The 15,192-nt window shown below is 33.9% G+C and overlaps 1 long non-coding RNA gene across 1 annotated transcript; it reads left to right on the top strand.

The window, feature by feature from the left end:
• The first annotated feature begins 894 nt into the window (after window positions 1-894).
• On the top strand, window positions 895-1,874 carry LOC148780241 (uncharacterized). Its single transcript, XR_016042161.1, has 2 exons — window positions 895-1,095; window positions 1,165-1,874. It is a non-coding gene; the product is annotated as an uncharacterized LOC148780241 (long non-coding RNA).
• The last annotated feature ends 13,318 nt before the right edge of the window (window positions 1,875-15,192 follow it).

Below are 15,192 nucleotides of genomic sequence, written 5' to 3'. Positions count from 1 at the left end.
CGACCTAATTTTATGATGAGAAATCCAAAATTACATAAAAAAAATGTGGTATAGAGACAAATAAATAAATAAAATTGTGTTTGGCGTGACATCATGGTATGAACAACCGTAGCTATTTGATTTGGATTAAATGGCTAAGAAATGAGGTCACAAATCACTTGTATGTTGTTGGGGTGACATAAAAACATTGCCCTTTTGCCTTCATCTTTTAGGGGGGATTGTGCGAGTGGCATTTTTTGGTTTGGGATGATCTCTCTTTTTCACTCTCTCTCTAAATTGCATTAAATTTTCAAAATTCCCCATGAAAAACGTACACAAAATGTGATCTCATGAACACAAGCTACATAAAAAGCAGGTCTTTAACAAATGCCCCCATAACCTCCTTTCTAGGGGAATGAGATGAAGGCGAGACCGGTCAATCTCTCCTCTTCTCAATGCATTTATGACCAAAACTTCAACCCAATTAACTAAGGGAAATGACCATAACTTCAAATCAATTAAGTATTCGGGTTACGTTTTTCAACCGAATTTTAATTCAAATTCCTCCAATGTCATAAATCCGTTTTTCCAACGCTTACCTCCAAATCCTCTCCTCTCTCTCTCTCTTCCAATGTCATAAATCCATTCTTCCAAAACGCTTACCTCCAAATCCTCTCTCTTTCTCTCCATTCTCTCTCTTCTCTTGTTTCTTCTCTCTTCTCTTTTTTTTCTTTTTTCTCACTTCTTCTATCATCTCTCTCTACCTCTTCATGTTTCGTCTCTCCTCTCTTTTTTTTTTGGCTTTTCTCTCTCTTCTTCTATCTTCTCTCTACCTCTCTCTCTCTTCTCTCTTCTTTGTTCTCTCTCTCCATGCTGCCACCTTAAATCATATCCATTACGCGTCACCTTCATCCTTGTGAATCTTCTTCAGACTCTCTCTCTCTCTCTGTCTCTTGAAGGACATGTAGTAGGCCTTTTCACCTGTTACCTTTCCTCTTCTCGAAAGCCATAGGAGGTGACTCTCCCTTTGACACATCGCCATCTTCTTTCTTAAATCACTCTAAGAAGGTCTTTCTCCACTTACTACCCTCTCCTCTCCTCCCAAGCCATTAAGAGGTACTCTCTCTCTCTTTCAAACACAGTCACACACATCTTCATCAATCACAATTTCGTCTCCAATTTCAGGTTTTCAATGACGGCAAACAAGTTAGTCTCAACAATTTTAGCTACTCTCTGGCTTTCAATTCTCGGGATCGCCTACTGCGAGATGCTTGACAAGGTCGGCACTAATATGACTGCCGCGAACCCATGTTGGAATTGTGATCCATGTGAGTTTCCATGTCCTTTCTATGCTCCACCACCTCCAACCCTTTATCCAATACCACCACCACCACCACCACCCCTTGCATCAATACCACCACCACCACCTCCTCCTCCTCCTCATCTGCCTTCTCCTCCCTCATATGAATGCCCTCCTTATCCTTATCAACCACCACCTTATGAACCATGTTGCAACATCTCTGCTCCAAACCCTTATATCACAAACCCTATTCCTCCCTTCTATAATTACTCATCATCACCTGAATTGCCTTTGGCATTCAACACGTTCAAGTTTCTCTCATCTTTATTATTTGTCTTTCTACTCTTTCTAGACCTTTGAGGAAGTGAAAAGAAGTGCTAACGCTTTGTGGTTTTTTTAGAACTTTGCTGAATAATGTACAAGTTGAGAGTAGAGGATTCTTATTGCAATATCTCTCTCTCAATAATGCACAAGTTGAAGTGAAAAGAAGTGCAATGTTTAGGGTTTTGTTAGACCATTATTTAGAGAAATTTGGTCAATAATGTACAAGTTGTTTGTGAATTACATTGCAAAATATTCTCTCTCTCTCCCCAAATATTCCTTAATGGGATGATGTATTGTTTAAAATTTTGGTTAGAATTCTTTTCATTGGTGTTTCCATAACTAAATTTGATGAGCATTGCAGTTCTCAGATGCTTCCCATAATAATTTCATACGAATTAAAGTTATTCCATTCATTCTTCTTAATCACTAAGTCTCCTCTAAAGCTAAGAAAATCCCCAAAAACTAAAAAGTTCTGAGGGGAGGTGACATTGTTTTAATATTCCTTCTTGTTCTTCTTCTTTTTTTTCTTTTTATTTATTTAATTCTTTTTATATAATTTAGACTTAGTTGATTTGAGGCAATCATTCTCAAATTGTGCTAAAAGAAATTGTTTCTTAAAAAAAAAAAACAGTATCCTTCAAATCAGGGATTTATAGCATTCTATATATCGGGTGGCCTTTTCTTAAATTAACATTTTTATGGTTTTTTTTTTTAGTGAGAAGGGTGGCACATGAGAGTGGACATATGGAGGTGAGTTTCAACTCCTTTCCAAAATTGGGTTCATGAGCTGCTTTAAGGTTATAGGGTCTTGCTTTTGGCATATGCCCAAATGGCTCAAGTTATGTTTTTAATACTTTATTTATTTGTCAAGTGTCATTTAGATGGGCCATTTTATTAAAATTTCAGGATTCTAATTTAGAACAAGAGCAGCTTGAGTATTTTAAAATACATAGTTTTTACGAGTCGCTCATATGTAGATACATGTCTCCTCTTTGCAATCTATTTTTGAGATACTTTTGATTTTAATTTTAGGTATATATAATCTCTGATTTAGAGATCATAAATATGTAAAAAATAATAATTTTTAAAAAGTAAAAATAATATTTTTGAAAAAAAATTAAGCGGTTGATTTTACCTTTTTTTAAGAATACTCTACATCTATCTTAAAGATAGATGTGTGATATCTCAGGGATACAAATGTAGTTATATGTCCCCCAACATACATAAACTACTACTATTTTTAAAAACAAGTTTCGTGGAAGAACCTAAGTGGAACATAGGAAAAGGTTTATATAAGGTTGACATAAGGTGCACCTCTAAAATCTTTCGAAAGAGACTGTTTTGATGTTCTAATTGATCATCTCAGCATCAAGATGAATAGATATGGAAAAAAATTGATTTCAAGTAGTTCATCTTGCGATGCATCTTCTAGACCGTCATTTTTAAGATTTTCATGCGTTATAGAACTGCTTGATTTAAACTATTTTTGGAGTTTAAAATTTTATAAATTAGAGATAACAATATTTTCTTGGACCATCCTAAAAACTTTTGATACCAAAATTGCTTCTCGTACAAAGTTTGAAGGTTGCAACCTTATGCAAACCACACCCATGAAAATACTCCTATAAATTAGAGATAAAAATAGATTCAATTATTAGCACTGAAGGATGATACTCAAGGTCGGTTTGATATATGGAAAGTAAATGCTCTCTATAAATTAGAAGTTCTTCTTTGCTGGGAAGAAAAACTATCTCGAAAGAAATTATGGGTGTATGGGTTTGATACCTACTAGAATGTTAAAGAAGTTCTAGATACCTTCGTTTGACAACGTGTTGGAATATTACGAAATTTTGAGTATCTATGTTTGAGTAAATCTATACATGCAATATTTAAATATTATAAATAAAAATATTTAGGTATAATTATTTAAAATGCTATTTAAATATTATTAAAATATTATATATTAAATATTATTTTTATACTAAATATAAAATAGTAGATATTATATATTTATATAAACAGATTATATTACATAAATATATATAATATACAATACAAATATATATTAATAGTTTAAATATAAATATATAATATATAGCATAATATAATGTATTTTATATTTATATTTATTATGAATTATTAATAATGCATAATACATAATATAATAAAATATATAATATTATATGAGTAATAATATATATATATATATATATATATATATATTATCCAAATATAAAATAACAATATAAATATAGAGGCCAATTTGGGCTTTTGAGGATACGGTTCGAGGAAGAAGGCCTCTTTGAGTGCCAAGTTCTTATTTTAAGTTCCATCATTTTAAATGAACTCAGTAAGGAAGTTCAGGGGAAACTTCTTTACTATATAAGTTCCGTGCATCAAACGCAGAAGTTGTACAGTAATGGGGAAGGTTAAGATTTATTGTGACCAACGGTCTCATTATATACTTTTCCTGGAAATAAATCCAAAAGATATTTCAGTTTTGCTGGAGTAGAAGGTCCATTTACTCAGACAAAAATCTCATATGGACCCCAAATTTTGGGGATATAATCACTTAAATCCATATCGTAACCTAAATAAGAAAAGGAAAATCTTTTCATGCGGGTTGGACCGTATTTCTACATATGCGGTGTAGTCCATATAAAAACAATTGAAACTAATGGTCCAAATGTTTTCTTAATAAAATTATTACTTTTAGTTTTTAAAATTTATTTATTTTTCATATTCATGATAGATTACATATCCTTAAAAATTAAGTCCAAAAATCTATCTAAAAAATAGATTGATTAAGGGGCCCGCATTTCTACATGTGTGGCCTTGGCCCGCATGCTAACCGCGACCATACAAAAAAAGAAAAATATCTCCAAACACCCAGTTTTTATGTTTCATTTATCAACAAACCTAAGTCTTCAAAATATATCTGGTGGCATAGAGATCCCATGTATTATATCTTCTAACCCCCTTGACCAACTTTATCCATTTTGACCCTATATTTTTAGCACATACAAATGTTAAAAAACACATATCTTTCTAAACCCCCTTCTCTGTTCTCATGTTTCTCCCCAAACTTCTCTCTCTTTTTCTCTCTCCCAGTGATTTTCCTCAAACATTTCTCTCTATATACACGTCTTTTCCCCAAATCTCTCTCCTGACTACCAATATTTGAAAAAAAAATTATGCCATGGCAGAAACATGAGAAGGGGGGAGATAGGGGGGTTTAAAAAGATGTCTTTTTAACATTTGTTTGGACTAAAATTATATAGTCAAAGTGGGTAAGGTTGGTCCAGAGAGTTAGAACTGGAAATATCATTCCAGAGTTTTATGTGATTGTCACATACCAATGAAACTGAAAGGAAATTTTATAGGATGGCTCTAAGGCTCATTATGCATTATGGGATGGAATGTTGGGCTGTTAAGAAATAATATATTCATAGAATGAGTGTATAGCTATCATGAAGATGTTGAGATAAATGAGTGTCAAGACAAAAAGGTATATAATTCATAATGAATACATCTGAGGGAACTTGGGGTGGCTCCAATAGGTAATAAGATGAGGGAAAGTGGACTTAGATTGGCTAACTATATGTAGCATCGACTTAGAACAACATCAGTTAGGATGGCCGATTTAGTTCAACTGAAAGACTCTAGGAAAAGAGATATGGTGACTTATGGTCTAATTGAAAATATGCCCATCAATAGAGTAGAATGGCATAACTAAATTCATGTAGTATACTCCAAAAAACTGGGATAAGGTTTAGATGATGATGATGATGATGTTTGTAAGAGGGGGCGGTGGTCGATGGAGTGTGAGGCTTGTTGGATATGGTGATATCCAAAATCACTCAAATAAGGAAATCCCATAGTATGTTGGATTGGGATTGATATTGATAAGGTTCCTAAAGAAAATAAAAATCCAAAAAAATTAGGACTCTTGGTTATTTTTTTTGGTTTTGAAATATATATAATATTTATGGGAAGTTTCCTATTTAGTCTGAATTCCTAACCTTCTACCTATGGGATGAAAGAGAAAGGAATATGTATACCCTATTTTGGTTACCAAATGGGAAATGTTGCTTCTACTGGATAGAAAGAGAGGCAGGGGCCTCCTGTACATGAGTGGCAAGGCCTCCCCTTAGAGAGACGAGAGCTTACTTATGATGATGCCTCATATAGATTGAGATGCTGGTTTCTTGTAGAGAAACGATTCCCATTGAGATTTTGGGTGGTTTCTCTTTTAGTGAGAAAATCTTGGTTGCTCTCAAAGTTCTCTTCTTGGATAGTGATCTAGTAATGAAATAGAGATGAAAGATCGGTAGTGGTGCCGGTCGGGAGAGCAGCCCTAAAAGGGTTTGCTCGACTGGTTTTTGTTAGGAGTTAAAGAGGTAACTCTATGTCCCAAAATCTATGATGTAAATTTCATTGGTATACTAGATTTCAGTTTGTCGCGCCCATGGTCGTAGTCACATATGTGATGAACCACTAAATTTTGATGTTCTTTTTCTGATGTATCTTACTTTATTTTTCCTACTTGTTGCAGATTCTATTTTTCTCATACTTTATTTACAAAAAATTACCACATCGGGTTTAGAGCTTTCACGCATAACAAGTGATATCAGAGCCTGGTTTGGGGTTGTCGTATGGCGGTAAAGGTTTTGAATGCAATATTATGAATAGTGGTCTACCTATGGACTAGAGGTGAGAGATCGACAATGGTGCCGGTCGAGAGAGCAAGTCTAAAAGGGTTTGTTTGACTGGATTTTATCCAGGGTTAAAAAGGTAACTTTATGTCTCAAAATCGATGATGTAACTTTCATTGGTATAGTGGATTTCAGTTTGCCGTACCCGTAGACGCAGTCACATATGTAACGAACAATGTACATTCTGATGCTCTTTTTTTGTTATCTCTTTTCTACTTTTTTTTTTCTTGCTGGTTGTAGGCTTTATTTTTTTTTATTTTTTCATAAATTAATTCATCGGGTTTATAACTTTCGCGCACAACAAAGATGGAGGTGGGCCCGTAATTTAAGTAAGCCATCTTGTTGTATGAGAGGACGTACATAACATGTTAGAATGAAAAGTCAATAAGTAATTCAAATGACGTGACAATGAATTAATAGAAACAATGCCTCGGAATATGAAGAAAAGTCAAAAGATGATTCAAGTGGGTTGGTGTGATAGCATCGATGAACACAATTCGTCCAAGTTCCTTCAGTTGCGCTTTCCATATTTTATAATGTATCCAAATAATCTGAGTTGGCTTTAGGGAAATTTATGGAAATTTCCATTATCTCTTGCCATGTTAAAAAAGGTTTTATGTAGTTTCCACTACACTCTCGAGACTTATGTTTTTGGTGCTTTTTTTTTTTTTTAATTTGAAAATGAATTCTAGCTCAATGTTGTTTTACATTCAAAGTATACATCAGAATGCCCAAACCGATTTCTCGTGTGGAGAAAAATACATAAAAATACAAAATAATGGGACTTGAGTATGAAAGAAAAATTTATGAGATTTTTTTTAAATATAAAAAATGTGATATTTGTGTAACACTTCCTAATTTTGAACTAAAAAATTTAGAAAAAATAGAAAATGCTGCAAAAAAGACTAGGGACTAGGAATAACCTTTCGAAAACTAGAGTCAAGCGAAGAATAGAAGTCAAAAGAAACAAAGAAAGGTAAAAGTGATAGACATGCAATATAACTAGAAATAACAAACTTTGAAATTTAACAAACTATTAAATATAGATGAGCATGCTACCGAAGTAGCATAACATTATGTTCGCAAAGGTATATGCCATTTTGTATTGCGTCACGGTTTAGCGGCGGTTTGGGTATGTGGAAATCTATTACGTGATAATGGATTATAAGGAAATATGACATTTATATTGTTTGGGTACACTTTAATAGTAAAGAAATAAAAATACATTATTTGAAATTTCTCCAAAAATCAAAAAATCCATTACGCGAGGAGTGAAAATCTATTACAAGGTTGATATTGGCGTGTGTCTCTGCCCTATCCCTGTTTAAAAAAACATTTACCTCCCTCAAGCATACGTTGTATTATATAATTATTAAGGTAGGTAGAAAGTGAAAGATGAAAAAGGAATCCAAATTGATTCGAACAAGTGTAACTGCAATCATAATAAAAAATTTCTACATCTCTCTATCCCCAATTTGGGTTGTAGCGCTCATCTGCCTCTCATATAAAAATAAAAAAATTTAATAATTGGTAAGTGAAAGTAATGGGAAATCTAAATTAATTTGAACAGTTGTATAACTTGATGAAGAAAAATTTTCTACTGCAATCATAATAAAAAAATTTATACATCCATCTATCCCCAATTTGGGCTGTAGCATGCCATCAGCTATCGTATGAAAACAAAAATTATAAAAATAATAATTGATAGTCGATGAGAAATTAAACAACACAATCATAATAAAAAAATTCACACAACATAATCTTCATAAAATATTAGTAAAAGCTCAATTGAAATAAGATACCTCTTTAGTCTCCACGAATGCTTCAAAATTTTCGACTGCAATTACCAAATCTTCTAGTTTACTAATCAAACTTTTTCTCATTTTTTAACTTATACCATAAAGATTTTGATTTTGGTATCGTAAATTTATTGTTTATTTGAAATTATATAAAGATACATTTGAAAAACTTCCATAAAAAATAAATAAAAATAAGGCTTATCACAATAAAATCATGTTATTCCAATGATTTATCATGTTGAAACCAAAATCTAATCATGTTAGCCAAACATAACCATATTTTTCATATTTGGATAGTAATGCATTTCTCATATTTCTTCCAGACATAGCCAAACAGTAGCAATGTATTTCCCAAGTTGAATCTAAATACTACACAAATAGTGACAATCCATTTGCAAGTAATGTATTACGCAATAATGTATTATGTCCGTAATACATTTTACAGACAATATATTTCCAGGTATCCAAACGGCCCCTTAATGAATAGGAGTTATATACTTCCTTTTACTTGCTGATCGATCTAAATGAACGGCTAAGATGAATCTAATTACAATGTCATATTTCTATATTGTTTTATTTTTAAGATTTTTTTTTACAAAACATTTTGACACCAAATTTTGAGCATCCACTCCTCTATTAAACTCGCACCTTCAAAAAATATACAAAAGAAATATTATCGATAAAATAAAATAACCAAAATACCCATGAAAATTTTAGAGGTTTTTTGGTTATTTTATTTTATTGGAAATATTCCCTATTGAGATTGACACGTACCAAATTTCATATTCATATAACTTGTAAAATAAAAACTAAAAATAAAATACTCTGAGGCGTCGAATCTAGATCAAATGGTCAATGACTTGTTTGATCTAGATTGGACAGCTAGACGGGGAAGTATAGAACTTCTATAATGTAGAGGAAGTATAGAAACCTTTCCTTAAATTTAGAGATTGTTTCTTGAGCAAATTACGTGCGAAAACAATTTGGGTGCCCTTATTACCATATGATGCTATTCTTCCCAAAGCACCAACCCCTCCCTCTCTTTTTTTTCTTTTCTAAGTTGCCCTCTTGTCCTGCAATAAAAATTCCAAATATGAGGGTTATTCTTTTCGCATTTACCAAGAGCAGTCTAGCATTCACATTACCAGACACCTCGCATTATTTAAGTTTGTAGGTCTTTGTCATCCGATGTTTGAAATACCTTATGTTCTCTAGAATCTCAAAACCTAGCGAGTCATCTCTTCCTATCATTTCTCTTCTCTCTCTCGCTCTCTCTCGCTCTCTCTTTCCTTTCTATCTCTCTGCAAACTTTGAGCCTTCTCTCTCCGTGGAGCAACCATTTGAAGCTACAACCACACACATTTGGCTCGAAAGTTACAAAGAGATAGAGAGGAAAGAAAGAGTGAAAGAGAGAAGGGAAATTACGGGAAGAGAAGTCTCGCTGGGTTTTGTGGATTTCAAAAAGCTATTTGGTTTTTCAAACACTAGACAGTAAAGAACTTTTTTTTTTTAATGTTAATAATGACTTTCATCGAAATAAAGAGCAAAGCTCAAGATTACAATAGAAATAAGAGATGAAGAATTAAAGAGACTAAGCTCTCAGCTCCCTAAAGAGACCTATTCTACACCATCAAAACACTTACAACACTCAACACCTAAGGACCCAAAATCACTAGCAACTTCAGTAACCCAACTAATCCAAACAAAGCTGCCTCCATAGGCGACAGTGGCCCCGACATCTCAGTCAAGCCAGACCACAGATCAAAACCCTCGATAAAGAACAACCCATATATCAATAACCTCGCAAGCCGGGGTTGGGGCACAACCAGTGGCCAAAAAATAAGACTAAAAAGGTGTAAGAATAAGGTGGCAGAGTAGAAAGGCCAAAGAGAAAGGAACCTAGGGAAGAGAACAAAGAGAAAAACTAAGGTGCATCGAAAGAGGAGACCAAAATTCAGAAAACTCTCTGAGCAATTGTAATTTGCCACAATACACAAGGTTCACCAAGGTTAACAATTGATCATCCCCTATTTATGGCATTAGCCTCAGGCAAGATACAATAGACCTCCAAGCCCTCAAGAGCCAACGAGGTCCGACAACAAGGTGGCTGGCCCCTAAGGAGGTATTCCTGGACAACAAAGAACTAGAAACTTAAACAACACGAGCTATCCGGTAATGCGAATGCCGGACCACTCTTGGTGATTGTAGAAAGAATAGCCCACTTGTCCAGTATTTTTATTACCGGACATGAGGGCAACTTAGAAAAAAAGAGGACAGGGGTGCTTGTAATATATGGGAAAAATCACCATATGATAATAAAGGCCCCCAAATAGTATTCGTATGTACTTTTCTATTTATTTTTTGGGGTAATTCAAAGGGGAAGACGAGTCCCTACCCGCTTTTTGAAAATCATTATTTTTTTAATTTTTTTGAATGTTTTTTTTTTTAGTGTATTAGATGAGAATAGAAGCCTAAGCTTTAACTGGGGCACAAATAATGCTACTACAGTAACCCCAAACCCATTCTCATTTGCTCTTATTAGTGAGAGAGAAAGATGCATTACCACCCAACACTAGCATTGTTTGTAGGGGACGCATATATTGTTCTACATGCGACATCAGCCAAAAGTAACCGCCCTTATAACTCTAGCAAGTAGCAACCGTACTAGTGACGTTATATAAAGGCAAACTTGAGAAACAGATGGCACAGTAATTAAGGGCCGATATTTCCTTAAGAACATCAATTATACATGGTTGCAGTTGGTAGAAACTCGAGGCTCTAAAATTAAAATATATTTTTATATCTAATTATAAAATTTAACATTTTAAAAACAGCGTCGATTGAGCAGATCTATAAAACTTGAAAATATTAAAAATTGACGGTCCAAAAATACATTACAAGTTGTACTATTTCCAAAACTTGAAATCTATTTTTTTCTCATATCGATATATTTTGATGTCGAGATAATCAATTTGAAAATATTTGGACATCAAAACAACCTATTTTAATAAAATATTTGAGGTGCATTCTAATTTGATTGTTTAGAGTTCCCTGCTCTATATAAACTTTTTCCATTATACAATGGCGTTGCTTCTTTTGTATCCTTTTATATCGGGTTCTAAGCAATAACTATAAAATATATAAAAATATTGACACAATGGCGAACTAACAAAAGATAATAACCGATATTTTAGAATGCTCTTCTTAAAAATAAAAATTATATACAATAAAACCATTTATTTTTTATACAAAGAGGTCACAATAAAAAAAATTATATTTTTAAATAAGGATTTTATTAGGGTACTTCTACATATTATAATATTTTATAAATGTACTAACTGGCTCCACTTTTCTGTTTTTCTTCTCGTTGTTTCTCTTATTTTCTAAAATTTTCTCATTTTTCCTTCGTTAAATACCATGATATGTCTTGCTCACCTAATGAACTTGCTCTTTCTCTCTCATTTTGGCCTTTTGAGTGAACTAAAGAAACATCCCTCAATGTAATAGAAACATCTCTCTCTCTCTCTCTCTCTCTCTCTCTCTCTCTCTCTCTCTCAATGCTACACTAAGATCTCTTCTCTCCCCTCAAAATTACAGGCAACTTCTCTCCCTATCCCCTCAAGATTATAGTAATTAGTAAGAGAGATTTACGGTTGGATCTTGAAATTTTAGGTAAAATACAAAATGCTTCATTTATATGTAGAAAACCACTTTTTTTTTTGTTTTTTCAAAATTATCCCTTGGACAACCTGAATTTTGATTATTATTTTTTTGTTTTTTTGTTAGTCGATCAGTGCTCCAAGCTTTAAGGCACTGCACTACTAACGGAAAAAAAATAAATAAATCAAAATTCAGGTTGATCAACCTTCTTTGTAATTTCGGCATATAAGTAAAACATTTCATATTTTACCTAAAATTTTAGTAAAATTTTAGGGTCCGTACATATATCACTCTAATTAATAAGGGCAACGATGGGATTGGCCCACTAGCTCATATGAACATATGAGCTCAACTTTGCAGATTGAATCTAGGCTGATCTGACGATCACGGATGTCCGGTAGTGTTTGAATTTTAGTTTTTTTTTTAATAAATCCAAAGCATTTAAAATTTTAGGCGTATGTTCATAAAAAATAGGTGAATCTTCGAAAAAATATCAAAAAACTATTTTACATGAAATAAATTGATCAAAATACCTCGAAAAATATTTTGGAGGTATTTTGGTTATTTTTTATTTCACGAATAATTGTTTTTATATTTTTATTAGATACGTCTTGATGAGAAGAACACGCACTTAAAATTTCAAGTGATTTGGATTTGTAGAAAAAAAAAAAAATTCAAACATTATCGAACATCCGTGATCGTCCCAAATTCAATATAAACTGTAAAACTCATATGTTCATATATACTAGTGGGCTAATCCCATCTTTTCTCTATTAATAATAACTCCATCTCTCCCTTCAATATTGCAGTAACATCTCGCTATCCCCACAAGCTTATAGTAACATCTGTCTCTCCCAACCTTATAGTAACATCTCTCTCTACCCCTGAAAACATCTCTCTTCAATATTATGGCAACATTTAGTGTTTTAAAAAACTGATCGGTGAGGCAGATCTTTTATCACTAATTTTTATTCGAATAAGCTAGTTCGGTGATCTTGATCGTTCTGGGTCATCTGGATCGGTGATCTTTATTCGAATAAGCTAGATCGGTGATCTTGATCGTTCTGGGATCATCTGGATCGGTGATCGAAATTAAAAAGGTACATTGGATGCCCACCATCACTTAGCATTATTTTCTCTGTCTACTTAGTCATGCATGCATGGTGTTAAGCTCGAAGGTCCACTCCCCCACACACGGGTAGTACTCAACTGCTGGGTTTCGAATTTTCGATTACGCACTGGCTGAGTAATAACAAACCAGGCGGTTTATCAAGAAATCGGGCAGTTTTAAAAAAAACATGCATTTGTTTTGGCTATGAATTTTTTTAATATATATATATATATATATATATATATATATATATATATATATATATATAATCACAAAAAAATAATGAATTTATTTGTAACGTGTTTTTGAATGTTTTTAATCATTTTAGCAAAAATCAAGATGTGTTTTGATCATAAATACTTATTTTTACATTTTTTCATCTTTATTAAAAATTTCAATAATACATCTAGCACAAATCAATTTTTCAAAATCAAATTTTTTTTACTACTTTTCAACTTTATTTAGATGTACTTAATTTAATCATTATTTATTAAATATATTTTTCATTTTTTAAAAAATTTTATTTTTGATCCACCCGATTTGGCTTGTAGAACCGTCGGTAAACTTGGACCCGGTTTCGGAATCCGGTTGAACTGTCCAACACTGCATGGAATATATTCAATGCCCCATGCCTTATTTGACGCGTTCCCTTTCGGGTCAAACCCGACTCTAATAAGCTCTTATAATTCAAATGACTCTGATAAAGAAAAGAATATTACAGCGGTTACCATTTACAAAAGCTCCCCCACTTGACCAATTTGCACAGAGATTCATTGTATTCTCCCTCGCTCTCTCTCTTCACCCAAACCGCATTCAAAGGTCTGAGCCTCTCGCCTCGAACAAATCCAATGAACACACATGAAACTTTCCCTTATAAAAACCAGCTATCCCTCTCCATTCATAGTAAATGCCTCCTTTAGAGTGAGAAAAGCCCCCTCTCTAGTATGCTGATCTAGAGAGAGAAAACCCATCTTTCCTGAGAGAGAAAGGACAAGGCTCCTCAAGACCCAACTTTCCTAACATTCTCCAAGAGGGAGAACAACCCAGTTTCTTAGAGAGAGAAGAAACCAATTTCAGGTGGCCAAACTCTAGAGCGAGAAAATTGGGTTACATTGGAAGTGACTTTCTAGAGAGAGAAAATGGTACCCATTTTGAATATTGCAGAGAGTTGTCTCTCGTTTGCAGTATCTGTGGTACTAATCCTCTACCTTCTTCTGGTTATAATGGAGTCTTCATGGAACAACAGGGCCTCATGTTTACCACCTGATTCTTGCTTCCCCGTTTCCGGCGATTTGGTGGGAAGTTGGAGGCCTCTATGGCCGGAATCTGACCCACTTGCCGGAAAATTGGTTAGAGCAAGCTCCCAAATAGCTGAGATTTTGAGATAAGAGTTCTTAAACAGAGGCCTCTTTCTTGCCGGAATCTGACAAATCTCGCTGGAAAAAGCGATTGGCTTTCCCCATATTTGGCCGGAAAGATTAGATGGGTTGCTTTCCCGATAACCGTGGAGAATTTCCGGCGATTTCTTGCCCTTTGTATGATTATGATGAAAGGTTTTCGGGGACAAAATTTGAGACTTTGATGGACGGCGAGGATGAGAGTCTGGGAGGCCGGGAAGGAAACCTGAGCTGTTGGATCTCGAGAGGTTTGGCGATGAACGAACGGCTGGATTCAATTTCGTGCGATGCTGTGCGAGGGTTGTCTTTTTGTCTTTTTTAATATTAAGGGATTATCATTTGTATATGGGCGACTGAGATTCTATATTGTAAATCTATTAGAGATCAGAACCGTCGGACGTAGTAATAAGCCATCTGATGGACGGTCTCGATTATTTTATTATTTAATTTGTCCCTTGCGATTGAATGGTTGAAATGAAATTGATGTGCCTTTTTGTGGGTCCTACTAATCTTTTTGTTCGGGAGACGTTTATATAAGGTGCTCAGCTTACTGTATAAGTGAAAGAGAATTCAAGCTCAACTAAATTTATTTAAATTTTCAGAAACAATATAAATGAAGCGAAGCAGTTCTTTATAAATATTTTAAAATTTTGAAAATAGATGGTCCTGATCGGGGTTTGAAAATTCGGCGAGTCGAACCGGACTCACTCGGTTTGACTCCAGAATCAGTAGACTATGTGCCGGTTTCACTACAATACCGGAAATCGTCCGTGTCTAGAAAGAATCGGACGATTCCCAATAGTAAATCATCGAGTCTCAATAGTGACTCGTTCAAGAACACGGGCTGCACAGTGTTCTTCACGATTTTCATGGATTTTTATCATTTTCTTATCATTTTTCATCTTTT

This window comes from Amborella trichopoda, chromosome 10, assembly GCF_054954075.1.
Source record: "Amborella trichopoda isolate Santa Cruz 75 chromosome 10, AtrichopodaSantaCruz75HAP2 v2.0, whole genome shotgun sequence".
Lineage (NCBI taxonomy): Eukaryota > Viridiplantae > Streptophyta > Magnoliopsida > Amborellales > Amborellaceae > Amborella > Amborella trichopoda.
The sequence above is the reverse complement of the archived record's forward strand: the minus strand, read 5'-3'. Positions and strand labels throughout refer to the sequence as shown.